Here is a 14,061-nt window from a genome sequence, read left to right as displayed (position 1 = left end):
AGCACTCTAAACACATGATCTTGTCAACTATGGCACTCAATATAATATGGAAGTACTATGTTACAACCAGGTCCACTTACAGTATTTTGTTTACCCGAGTACCAATAGAACCCATAGATCCAACAATAGATATAGGTTACAATTAAACAATAAGGGTTTTTAATCTACCAAAAAATCAAAAAAAATCAGCAAAGAATTTCATCCAAACCCCGAATAATCAAGAACTCATACAGAAAAAACCACCAAAATTATCAATTGAGAATCGTAGACAGGAGGAGGATGAATAAAAAGGGGAGAAATTCAAGGAAAATGGATAGATTACAGTGGCCAAAAAAAACAAACAAAAAACTAAAAATCAAAAACTAAAAGAAATTAACAATAATTACACAAAAAAGCACTAAAATCGAACTTTTTCAATGCAAAGCAACATATCAGAAACACGAATCGCAAAAAATAACCGATAAATCGAAGAAAAAACCTGAATTAGTTCCATCTGGAAGAAGGTAGAGCTCAGCGGTGGTGGGGGAAGGAGGCCGGAGCGACAGGCTGGGTTTTTGTTGGAGGATGCAGGGAAGGTGGTGGGTTTACAGGCTGCTTATTTCTGGTACGCTTGCTACAATGTTGCCTCAGTTCACACATTGGACGTTGCTGGTTTTGTTGGATTGGGGTTGCAGTTAGAACTCTGGGTTGGTTCCTGGTCAAACCGGGTCAACTTCATTTGGCGAAGTTGATTACTCCGGTCTCACTCAAGTCTGCCCCAGACTGATAGCGGTTGCCATGCAGTGGTGGTTCTGTTACTGCTATTTGGTTTAGCAGCTGTACAGATTGTTGGTGATTCTACAGCTGTCTCTCAAGTGATCGAATGCTCTCATAGTTTCTACACTGAAGCCTCCTGTGAACTGATCATACAAGGAGGAAAAAGTTCATTAAAACATCATTACGTAACTTTGTAACAGATTTAAGAGCTTTATTTTCTGTAAAAACAACCATAATAGCTAGTAAACCACAATGAGCTTTCTTTTATGTAAAAACAACCTTGCCAACCTACATGAAACTATAGTTACATTCATCATTTCAACCTTGTATGATTTCAGGACAAAACCAAAAACAATACTCCAGAAATTTCATCTCATGACATAAGAGGTAAGGTTGTGTATAAGTCTCTAGTCCAATCATAAAGCACGTTATAAATATTAAGGGCATAGAATGACATAGCACCATGATATGAATTGAAGCAAGCAAAAGAGAGAACAGAAACCTGGATCTTTCCCTTTCGCTTTTGAAGAATCTGAATTTGTCATGTGTCTCAATATCAAGCCACCATTAGTAGTCTTCTCCTTACGGAAAACCTCAATCCACATGTTAACCAACTGGCTTGCGATGCTGCGTATGTCACGGCTAGTATGAACGCAGACTTTCTCTTTGATAGTTTTTCAATACCTACATTTAAAACCATAGTATTTACATATGAGAAATCTACTGAAATTTGCCATACTTCTTATGCATGAAAACACACAAATCATCTTAATATCATTGTTCAAGCACAAAAACCTTATTTCTGCAAGGAACAGACAGGAGTTTAATTAAAGGAAAAGGAACAGTTGAAAGAGGATTGCAAACCAAATATAAGCACAAACCTAAGTCGAAAATGGTCGTAGAGGAGCATATCGAAAACTGCTGGTGAACAGTGTGCTGCACAGTCTGGGCATCCCGGAATTCTAGAGCAAGCTGCTGGTGAACAGCTCGTAGAAATGTCACCTTTGTGCACCTGGAGAAGCCAAGTTATATTCAGACTCTTCAGAGAATACAAAGGGAAGTACTGAACTACAGATGCTATAAATCATAAACTGGCTGAATTCTTTTTACTAGCCTGGATTACTATTAGGAACATCCACATATTCATCTTACTATAATTAGATAGTTAGTCAATACAAAAGATTGTCATAGATTTTTCAAACTCAATTTCGACATATTTATAAGTGAGGTCAATAGTTCACATTTGCATCCAAAAAATTTCCAATTCAAATTCGACATATTAGCAGCAACAGAATGCAGTCAGTACAGACAACACTGAACATATAAATCATATTTCATCACTTCTCCAGAATCGCCAGAATCCATCATTCAAATTTTAAAAAAAAATAATAAGAAACAATTATGTGTTTCTAACCAATATGATAGAATACAGAAAATTAGGTTCAACGAAACTTCAAAATCTACTAATCACAACAACAAAAAACCCCAAAACGATTCATTTTGATAAGCCACACCCTTCAATCGATAAGAACCCTATAATAATACACAAACAAAGAAAGAAAAATTGAAATCACATGGACATTAATTGCAATATTACCTCGGCATTACTGGATGTCCTCCTGAACTTCTTAGTGCATCTCCCTTTCCCGCTGAACTTCTTCGAACAAATTTAAGAAAGCTAATGATTGATGTACGGGGTGTCCTCCTGAAAATCCAATTCCAAAACAATCAACAGAAAGCCTAAATAAGAAATTACAACAGATTTGATCCTAATAGTTCCAATTTATCGGGAAGTAGCGACCTAATTCACGTAATTTCTCATAAATCTATTCCAAAATTAACAAAAATAAAAACCTAAATCTTTCAAATTAAACAAAAAACTAATTCAATATTACAGTAACAAGCTTATCGGAAACAAGTAATTAAATTTAAATTACAAACCTATAAGATACAAGGAGGAGCGACGCGGCGGTGTGGAACAGCAGGGACGCAGCGGTGGGGGAACAACAGCGGTGAGCAGTGGGGGAACATCTGCGGCGATGCGGCGGTGGGGGAACAACAGTGCGGTGTGTGCAGGAAGTTTGAATTTCGCGCCCAGAGAATAAATAGAGAGGGGAAGGAGAGAAACCAGAGAGGGGAAGAGAGAGAACCGGGAAAATGAAGTTAGGTTGAACCAGAGGAGAGGAAGGAGAGAGAAGGGGAAATGAAATTTTTTGGGAAATATTTTGTGCGGGCTAGTTTGTAAAATAGCCCGCACTTGAACTCAAGTGCTGCCAATTTTCTAAAATGAGCCCGCACTTGTGAAAATATATATTTTCTTTTTTTGGTTGTGCTCTCAAGTGCTGCCAATTTATCAAATGAGCCGCACTTGAAGGGAATCACATGACAATTTTTCCTCTAGTGATATCTTTTCAAAAATTCATCAACAATTAATACAAAAGGGAGGAACCCTAAATCAAATAAAGGATGAGAAAGAAGAGTTAGAGATAGAGGGAGACCTTATGGGAGAGGTCTTGATGCCGGAATCACGACGGAGGAGTAGAGGTCGACGAAACATTTTGATCGGATAAACAGAAATCGAGGAAACTGATGGGTGGTCATGACTCTTGACGCAAAGGGAGGAGGAGGAATGGAGGATCTCAAAGAAAGCAAAGAGAAAGAGGAAAAAAAAGTCAAAGGAACATGGAAACTGATTGGGGAAAAAGGGCTGAATGTAAAACTTAGAAAAATAAAGGGCATTATAGTCATCTCACTGTTACAGGAATAGTAAATCAAGTTCAAGCCTTTATATGTGTTAGGATTTACAACTTGTTTTGAAAGTCTAAGTATGTAATTGGATAAAGGCTGAAAGCTTAGTGATTAAGACGTTAGTCCTTAAACGTATCGCAAGTTTAACTTTATATACTTCCTCCGTTTCGAAAATATCGCACTATTGTTGATTTTTACTTTTTTAATCATTACTTTAACTCTTAATATATCGAATTATTTACAAGTAAAAATTATAAAAAATTAATATTTAGAAAATATGTATCATACGAATCTAACATGACCCCACATAACTAAAAGTTCTTTACGTACAAATCACAAAAAATGGCCAAAGTCGTAGTGTGAATAGTGTAAAAAACAAATGGTGCGATATTTCCGGAACGGAGGAAGTATACCATATACTTCTTCCGTTTCGTAAATATCGCACCATTTGATGTTTACACTATTCACACTACGATTTTGACCATTTTTTGTGATTCATACGTAAAAAAAGAGTTGTCATGTAGGGTCATCTTAGATTCGTATTCATGTGGCCTGGAAAATGGTAAACTCCATCTAGGACCTACCATGGGGCTGTTAGGTTATGATACATATGACATTACATAGATCATGCGGAAACAACCATTAACCCAGGACAACATATTATTTACACATAATCATATAGCATAATTTAGATGCATACTCTTTGTTGCGTGCCCTCCCTAGCTGCGCCCGAACCGAACAAGAACAAGTCTTTTAGGACTCCAAGTGTCGTCCCTCCGTAGATAGTCCACAGCACGTCCGGATCCGCCTTAAGATTGACCAACTAGAATCGCCCTTAAGGTACTAGAAAATTTCGGCACTTTTGAGCAAGATGTGTGTTTGATTTTCTCTCAAAAAACTCACTTTTGAATACTTTGAAACTTGTGTATAAATTATGACCCCTAGGCCTTTATTTATAGAGTTATGGAAAAGGAATCGTAATCCTAGTAGGATGCGAATTAATTGGAATTAGAATCCTACATGAATTCTATTTAATTAATTTATCCAATTAGGAATAGAAACTTAATCATACACTGACTCTTGTAGATTCAGGAATCACGCATGAGCACAAACTCACACACACACGGCAGCCACAAGGGCTGCCCATGCGCGTGCGAGCAGCAGCCCGCGCAGCACGGCCCACGCAGCCGTGGCCCTTGGCGCGCGCTGGGCTTGTGGCGCGCATGCTTGCTGGGCGATGGCCCCGGCTTCGTGCTGGGCCTTCGTCCGGCAAGCCTCGTCCGATGCTAATTCGTACGATACGCTTCCGATTAAATTTCCATTTCCGGAATCTATTTCCGATACGAACAATATTTAATATTTCCGATTCCGGAATTAATTTCCGTTTCGAACAAATATTTAATATTTCCGTTTCCGGAATTATTTTCCGATTCCGGTAATATTTCCGATTCTGTTAATATTTCCATTTCCAATAATATTTTCCGATACGTACCATGTTTCCGTTTCCGGCAACATCTACGACTTGGATAATATTCATATTTCCGATACGATCCATATTTCCGTTTCCGGCAATATCATCGTTTCCGGAGTATTCATTTCTTGCCTGTGACGATCTTAGCTCCCACTGAAACCAAGATCCGTCGGTTCCGAATATTCATAGATGGAGTATTTAATGCCATTAAATACTTGATCCGTTTACGTACTATTTGTGTGACCCTACGGGTTCAGTCAAGAGTAAGCTGTGGATTAATATCATTAATTCCACTTGAACTGAAGCGGCCTCTAGCTAGGCATTCAGCTCACTTGATCTCACTGAATTATTAACTTGTTAATTAATACTGAACCGCATTTATTAGACTTAACATAGAATGCATACTTGGACCAAGGGCATTATTTCCTTCAGTCTCCCACTTGTCCTTAGGGACAAGTGTGCATTTCCTAATTCCTTTGTCGCTCGATGCTTGCTCTTGAACATAAGGTAAGAGTTGTCATCCTTATTATGTCCAGAGGTGTTTCTCGGTTTCAGAGTTCAACTGATCAAATAAACAGATAATCATAGCCTATGATTCATCCGAGCACGGCCATGCATTTCACAGTTTCTAGCTCTCCGAGTGGCCTTGTACAACTTTTAAGCATCTCATCCCGATTTGTGGGAGGACAATCCCAATCTTGCGATCTTGAGATTAGACTTCGTTTGATAGGTGATTACCTGAGCGTTGCCTTTATAGCCTCCTTTTACGGTGCGACGGTTGGTCAACGTCAAAGCAACCAGTTCTCAGACAAGTAATCTCAAATCACTCAGGTATTGAGGATTTAGTGTCTAATAATTTAATGAAATTTACTTATGACAGACTTTCATCTCTTACAGTAAAGTTTCATAGGTCTTGTCCGATACTAGTCTTCCCAAAGTAAGTATCTATGCAAATGATTATGACATTGCCATGTCCACATAGTTCAAGAAACAGAACTACTAGTCATCTTGCACTCTAATCGTCTAACGTTTTCTATGCGTCCAATTTTATAGAAAACTCCAATTAGGGACCATTTTCAACCTTTGACATTCAAGTTCACTTGATAGACATTTCTTAGTCACAGGACTGGTCCTGACAGTCTATCTTGAATATATCGTCAAATTTGAAGGGACTCATCATTTAATACTAAACCAAGATTAAATGGAATATGAAAATACTTTTCATATATGATAAATGTTCAACCCCAATGTTTTATAACCATGGGCCTCAAACCCATCTTCTAAAACAATTCATGGAATTCAAAGCTATGCTTGATTTCCAGTGCTACAATGTGAGTGTTGTCTCTCACTTGTTGCATAGGTTTAGTTATCATGCTTTGCCAATCTTAATATCCTTTTCATCGAATGTTCTTCGAGATATGATGATAAGATCTTTTCGAGTTTGTTTATTATGTGATCTAGTCTTTCTCGCTACAATGGTGGTTCTACGCATTTCTCAATGAAGAACCATCAAGTTAGCAGACGTTTTTCTTGCTTCAAGAGTGGTTCTACGCATTTTTCAATGAAGAACCATCAAGCCAGCAGATAGGTGATCTACCCAAGTTCAGTGAAGAACTTTAAACAACCCTGTTTTATTGCTTCTTAGGCAATAATTACTTTTACTTCAACTGTATAGGTTGCTAGTGATGCTTTGTTTGGATTTACCTATCCAAGCAGTTCATAGATATGTGGAAGACTCTCCAACTATATCTTAGAACATAGAAATTAATATTTTAATTTCCCACGCAACAACTCATGGTCTCCAATCCATGTTGCCATTTCAAAACACGATGCTCTATAGCTCGTCCTTATCAATGGTTAACTCCAAAGGGTCTTGCTTGATCCTTTGCCAGTGTTTATGCGTGTAGCATCAATATTTAGCGTAGCTTTATTTCCTTGAATCAAGAACTATTCCTATGTACCTTTTCAAGTACCATAAGTATTCTTGATCTCAATCTAGTTGATCTTCACTTAGATCAATAGAGATTGGTATATGTTCGTCATGCCTAAAGTCATACGATACGTTTTTGGCGATCCTCATATTATATCATACATGATAAATTCTTTTGCAGAATAATTCCCAATTGAATTCTATTCATGTAACTTTAGCTCATTCAATTTTAGTAGATACTGAATCCAGCTAAATTCTTTGACATATAATATAGGTTAAGAATCTCATTTAGACTCTTTGATGTTTAACTTAGTAAATGCTTATACATAGTTCAAACATTCTTTACTTAGATTTATCCACATGGGTCGAATATCTCCAATGGAGACTTTCGTGTTTGATTTAGTAAATGCCATTACTTAATCTAAAACAATATTATAAGATCTTTGTAAATAGATCTTAATACCCAGTATGTACTAAGTTTCGCCATGGTCCATCATTGATGAATAATTTCAAATCTAAGTCATTAGCATTTGAATGTTATTTCACAATAGAGAGATATGTGTGTGATACACATAGGACCAAATAAGTTTTTATGTACTCCCACTAAACTTCTTATATATCTATAAGAATCATGTATATTTTATGAAACTAAAATACTTATTAGTTTCACTAAAATACAGTTCCAATTCCCAATTGCTTGCTTAAATCTGTACTTAGATTTTATAAGCTAGCTTTCCTTTTCAAGCATTTATTTGGATCCACAAACTCTATGATATACCATGTACATATTGTATTCCATCATTTGATTGAGGAATACGTTTTGTCATCCAATTGCCATATGTACCAATATGCAATCATTGCTTGAATTATAGACTTAAGCATTACGATTTTTCATGAGGTTTCAACACAATCCATGCCATGAATTTGCTTGTAACCTTTAGCAACTAATCTAGCTTTGTGTGTGAACATAATTCCATGTTTGATGGTTTTTATCCTTAAAACAAACTTGCAACCAATAGGTGTGAAACTATTCTTGCAAATCAACAAAATTTCAATTTTGTCATCAAAACATTGAGTATGTTTTATGGCCTTTAACCAATTAAACATATAGTCTATATATGGCCTCTAACCATTTTAGGGAATCTGGGTTTCGTCATAGCTTTCTTACAAGTCACAAACTCATTAATCTACATGATAATAGTTTGACTGCAAGTTGTAGGTTTCTTCACTATTTAATAGAAGAATCTCATAGTTTCATTGACCTGATCTCTATGTTTCTTCACTATCTAATAGAAGAATCTCATAGTTTCAGTGACTTGAATTCTATGCCTACTTGGGTATAGAACATCAAACAATAGAATATCAATAGCCACTTGAAAGTCCTTTGAATATTCTGTTCTCCTTGAAGCACTTGTAAAGTCTTCTAGGAGATATCTATTCTTTAAAGCCACTTCTAAAGTCCTTAAAGAATAAGTTCGGATTTTCTGAAGCACTTCGAAAAGCCTCCGGAATGTCCGTTTATGTTTGTTGTTCGCCTCGAAGACTTTCGAGGTCTATTTTCTCCCACTTGTCATTTTGGAAACGAATCTCCAAAAGGACATTATTTCGAGCAAACAAACATTATGTTCTCAAAAAATTCGTGGTAGAAACAATACCCTTGTGTTTCATTTGAATAAATCACAATGAAACATATATCTATGCTTGGGCCTTAGTTTGTTGAATAACAAACACTAAGCTCCCACTGAGTTTAGGAACTCTCTAGATATATTTTATGAAAAGTTATTCTGAAATTACTTTTCAATAGCTTTGACGAATTTGGTTTGGTTTGGTGGTAGTTGAGCATTTTGTTTTAGAAATTATAGGAAAAGTCTTTATGATTCATCATTGATCGAATCAAGTACTAATTGACTTCGATCATTCCAACGTAGATATGCCATATCTTATGGAGCTAGATTGTGAAATTACAACACACAATCATCGATGATCATATTTGGTCTCAAGTAATCATCAACATGATCTAACCTAGATCTTTATGATTTCTTGCCGAGTGGATTTTATACTTCTGAATCTTTGAACTAGCCAAACAGATTCAACTTATATCACATTTGAGTAAATAAACCTATATTCACTCAAATCCATGTGAAATAATAAAGTCATAAAACCTTTCTTTAGCTTTGAACTCTATCGTCTAGGCGTTCTAACAATAGTTCATATTCTTTGTTACTTTCAACAAGTAAGACTAGCTTGTCTTAAGTTGATCTAGAAATCAACCAACTTTCAAAAGTCCATCAAAATAGAGCTTATGAATGTTAACTTGTTGATATGGTCTAAGCAACAATGCCAAAGATTTAATGGAACTCAAATCAAGGGTTTGATTTGAACCTAGTAAAGTTCTTTAAAGAGTTGTTTGTTTTAATCAAGCATATTGACTCAACCAGTAATTGACCATTTCATTCAAATAAACAAACAAACAAGCATTGTTTTTGTTCTTCTGAATGTGAGTCTTTCTGTGTTTGAAGCAGAAATTTAGGTATGCTGATTATGGAACAAAATAGCCATTAAGTTCCAGCCTTTGAAAGGACTTAAAACAAACTAGATGACCCTACAACTAATGTAGCATTGCCATGCTTCATTTCCCACTTGTAGGTCATTAGTGTATCCTAGCTTCCATTATTTGAGTTATTACCGAAGTAAGAACCTCAAGCGGTATATGATACCAAGGAAGTTTGATTGCTAGGTCACTTCTCTTTAAACATAAATTTATAGGTAGAAACGGAATCGTAAATTCCTTTCATTTGTTCCTCGTTTTCCTATTTCTTGTACCCTTTCTTATAGTCTTAAGAATTGAATTCTTTAGTGTTGACTTTTATACTTTGTTTAGACATGTCCAATGTCACTACAACAAAGTTCTTACCATTTTAATTTATGTTGAACATTATATTTCAACTGGATGATCTTACCAGAAGCTTCTAAAGTTCTATAAGCATCGATCTATTCGAATGTCTAGTAACTAGACTCATTCGAGAATTAAATGGACAAAGATATTAGGTTGTTAACCATTGGTAAAGCTGAGCGTTTAAGCTCAATGCTTTATGATCTCAAAACTACAGTGTATTTTGAATTCACAAGCACCAATTGGTTTGCCATTCGATTTTGATATTCGAAAACAACCATAAAAGTCGCTATAAGAAACGTACATTTTAAATTGCTCATTTTCTCTCTTTTCCGTGAATCGTTCTTGGATTCACTACCAATCGAGGAAATTTACTGTTACCTTTCTAAAAGGATTTATTGCAGTGCAAGATATTTAATTATAAACAATAATTAAAACATACATTGAAGCATGCAAAGTCTAAACATTTATCATGAATAATAACTTGAAATTAAAGCAACCATGCAATTCAAACAAGTTATTAGCATTTTATTCGATTTTATTGTTCCGGCAGGTGTGAATAAAATGATTCCAAGATCCTAAAATCATTGAAGAACTAAGCACAGTTTGTCGACTTAATCCTAGAACATCTTAGGTAAGCAAAAGCCTTTTGCTAATAGTCTAGAAACTATTCTTGGTTGATAGGTACGTCTAAGAACTTATTAGGTAAACCTATCGAATTTGCCACGACATAAAAGGACTCCTTACTTATATCGTTGAGTTTCACCAAAACTAACATGTACTCACAATTATTTGTGTACCTTGCCCCTTTAGGACCAATAAGTAACACCTCGCTGAGCGAAAACTATTACTAGATTGATGTAAAGGATATCCAAGCAAGTGTATATTTTGGCATGGCACCTTATAACTCAATTTTTAAGTTTGGAACTTAAGGCTCTTACTATGTTGGTTAGATTTTAAGTGAACTAAAATCCTTAATCATGCAACATAATCAAGCTTTTGATCTCATGCATTTTAAGACATATTTAAAGCAATAAATAACTTAAAACATGCATAAGATATTTGTGATCTAGTATGGCCCGACTTCATCTTGAAGCTTTGACTTCAAAGTCCGTCTTGAAAATCTCCGTGGGAGGCACCATTTTCTTCAAATAGGATAAGCTATAACTAATTACAACTATTTGATGGTACGCAGACCATTTTGAATTGAAAAATAACTTTGGTGCTTTAGACCAATTACATTCAAATTAATGGTACGCAGACAATATTTTCTATCCTATTTGGGCCATACTAGTCACTTCATAACCTGCAAAACAGTACATATACAATATATACCATTCACCCATTCATTATCATGAATGGCCCACATAGCTGGTTAGTAAAACACATTATGCATCACGTAAACATTTGCAGCAATTAATCAAGGGCACCAATAATCTACCAATTATTCAGTCCTTATTAATTCTAATCGAGTTGTTTTAACCTTAAGGATTTGTAGACCTAATCAAGAGTTTATGACTAAAAAGCGCTCCCACTCAAACCAATAAATTCATATGCTTTACTAATTTTAAACATAAAATTGTATTTCTAGTCTAACCGGAAACATACAAATTTAATTAAAATTTAAAGCTCATATAAATTTATAATTGAATCCAAAAATTTAATTTAATTTCAGTCGCATTTAAATTAATTCATGATTTTAATTTTAGTAAAATAATTAGAATAAATTCCATTTATTATAATTATAATATTCAAAATTAAAATCCAAGAAATTAATTCAAATTATTAATTTTAAAATTAATTAAAATTACGTGAACTGAAATTTTCAAATTAAACATTCAAAACGATCTAATCGTAACGCAAACACCCTACGCGTTGCACGCCCATGGGCCGTACGCACACAGCCATTGCTGGCCATGTGCGCGCAGCCCATGCGCTCGTCGCATAGCTGCTGCTGTCTCATCGCAAGCCTCCGCACAGCGCCCTATCGCACGCGAGCTATCGCTCGCAGTGCGCGCGCGAGATCGCTCGCTGGGCGCGCTGGCTCGCTCGCTGTGCGCGCGAGCCATCGCTCGCTGGGGCGCGACATCGCTCGCTGGGCGAGCGACATCGCGCGCTGCGCACGCGAGCCATCGCTCGCTGGTGCGCGACATCGCTCGCTGGGCGAGCGACATCGCGCGCTGCGCGCGCGAGCCATCGCTCGCTGGTGCGCGACATCGCTCGCTGGGCGAGCGACATCGCGCGCTGCGCGCGCGAGCAGTGCTGGGCGCAGCGCTCGTGGCACGCGAGCTTGCGCTCGCTGCGCGCGAGGCTGCGCGCACTTGTGCGAGGCAGCGCGCGTTGTGGCGCAGCTCGCTTGCTGCCCACACGCGACTGCCTTGGCTCGCCCTTCGCCCATGCCCATTCGTTCATTGCTCGTGGCACACGACACAAGGCAGGGCTGCTGCCTTGTGCTCGTGCACTACGCCCTTGCTCATTGCATTCGTGCCGCACGGGCGACGAGCTCCCTTGCTCGTCGTCGCATGCCCGCATTATACAACACCCCTTAAGGGTAACACGAAGCGTCCATTGCTTCGTGCGTGCAAGTTATTTGAACGAATCGCATAAAAATTTAAAATTTATATTTAAAATTAATGACAAATTAATAAATATTATTAATTTCATAATTTTAGGGCGAAAAATCGAAAATTTATTATCCAATTGATTTCCGATTGATATGGATTCAAGTCTAGGTCATAAAAATTTAAAATTTATCATAAATTTACAATTTTTATGGTGGTTTTTAATCATAGGTTTCTAATTAAATTACAATTAATTATGAAAATCAAATTAATTCTAAATTATTCTAATTTTCAACAAATTAATCATAATTACAAATTAGATTGCATAATTAACAAGACTAGGCATTCAAACTTGTTAAACATATGCAGTAGGTCAATCAAAAATTCAAGATTTATCAACAGGAATCGCAAATATTTAATTTAACATCTTAAATTTACGAAATTTTGCATTCGAAAAACTAAAACCTTCGAAAAGTCATAGTTAGGCTTCGAATTTGAGAATTCTGGGTTCGGCAGAAAAATACTTTTTTTGTCAAAATTTTAGAATGCCTTTTACATGCGGAATTGACACAAAAATCACTCAATTCGGATGAGTAATGAAGAAACTGCCGAAAAACTGCGTACATATAATTAAATAAACGCAATTTGCAATTAATTAACAATTACGAAAATTAATCACCCCTTTTAATTCTTGCAAATTTGTAATATTTAACCATGTTCATGCAATTTAGATTATGAAAATAATAAGGGGCTCGTGATACCACTGTTAGGTTATGATACATATGACATTACATAGATCATGCGGAAACAACCATTAACCCAGGACAACATATTATTTACACATAATCATATAGCATAATTTAGATGCATACTCTTTGTTGCGTGCCCTCCCTAGCTGCGCCCGAACCGAACAAGAACAAGTCTTTTAGGACTCCAAGTGTCGTCCCTCCGTAGATAGTCCACAGCACGTCCGGATCCGCCTTAAGATTGACCAACTAGAATCGCCCTTAAGGTACTAGAAAATTTCGGCACTTTTGAGCAAGATGTGTGTTTGATTTTCTCTCAAAAAACTCACTTTTGAATACTTTGAAACTTTTGTATAAATTATGACCCCTAGGCCTTTATTTATAGAGTTATGGAAAAGGAATCGTAATCCTAGTAGGATGCGAATTAATTGGAATTAGAATCCTACATGAATTCTATTTAATTAATTTATCCAATTAGGAATAGAAACTTAATCATACACTGACTCTTGTAGATTCAGGAATCACGCATGAGCACAAACTCACACACACACGGCAGCCACAAGGGCTGCCCATGCGCGTGCGAGCAGCAGCCCGCGCAGCACGGCCCACGCAGCCGTGGCCCTTGGCGCGCGCTGGGCTTGTGGCGCGCATGCTTGCTGGGCGATGGCCCCGGCTTCGTGCTGGGCCTTCGTCCGGCAAGCCTCGTCCGATGCTAATTCGTACGATACGCTTCCGATTAAATTTCCATTTCCGGAATCTATTTCCGATACGAACAATATTTAATATTTCCGATTCCGGAATTAATTTCCGTTTCGAACAAATATTTAATATTTCCGTTTCCGGAATTATTTTCCGATTCCGGTAATATTTCCGATTCTGGTAATATTTCCATTTCCAATAATATTTTCCGATACGTACCATGTTTCCGTTTCCGGCAACATCTACGACTTGGATAA

Source organism: Spinacia oleracea, chromosome 2, assembly GCF_020520425.1.
Source record: "Spinacia oleracea cultivar Varoflay chromosome 2, BTI_SOV_V1, whole genome shotgun sequence".
NCBI classification, from domain to species: domain Eukaryota; kingdom Viridiplantae; phylum Streptophyta; class Magnoliopsida; order Caryophyllales; family Amaranthaceae; genus Spinacia; species Spinacia oleracea.
This window is presented reverse-complemented; position numbering follows the sequence as displayed.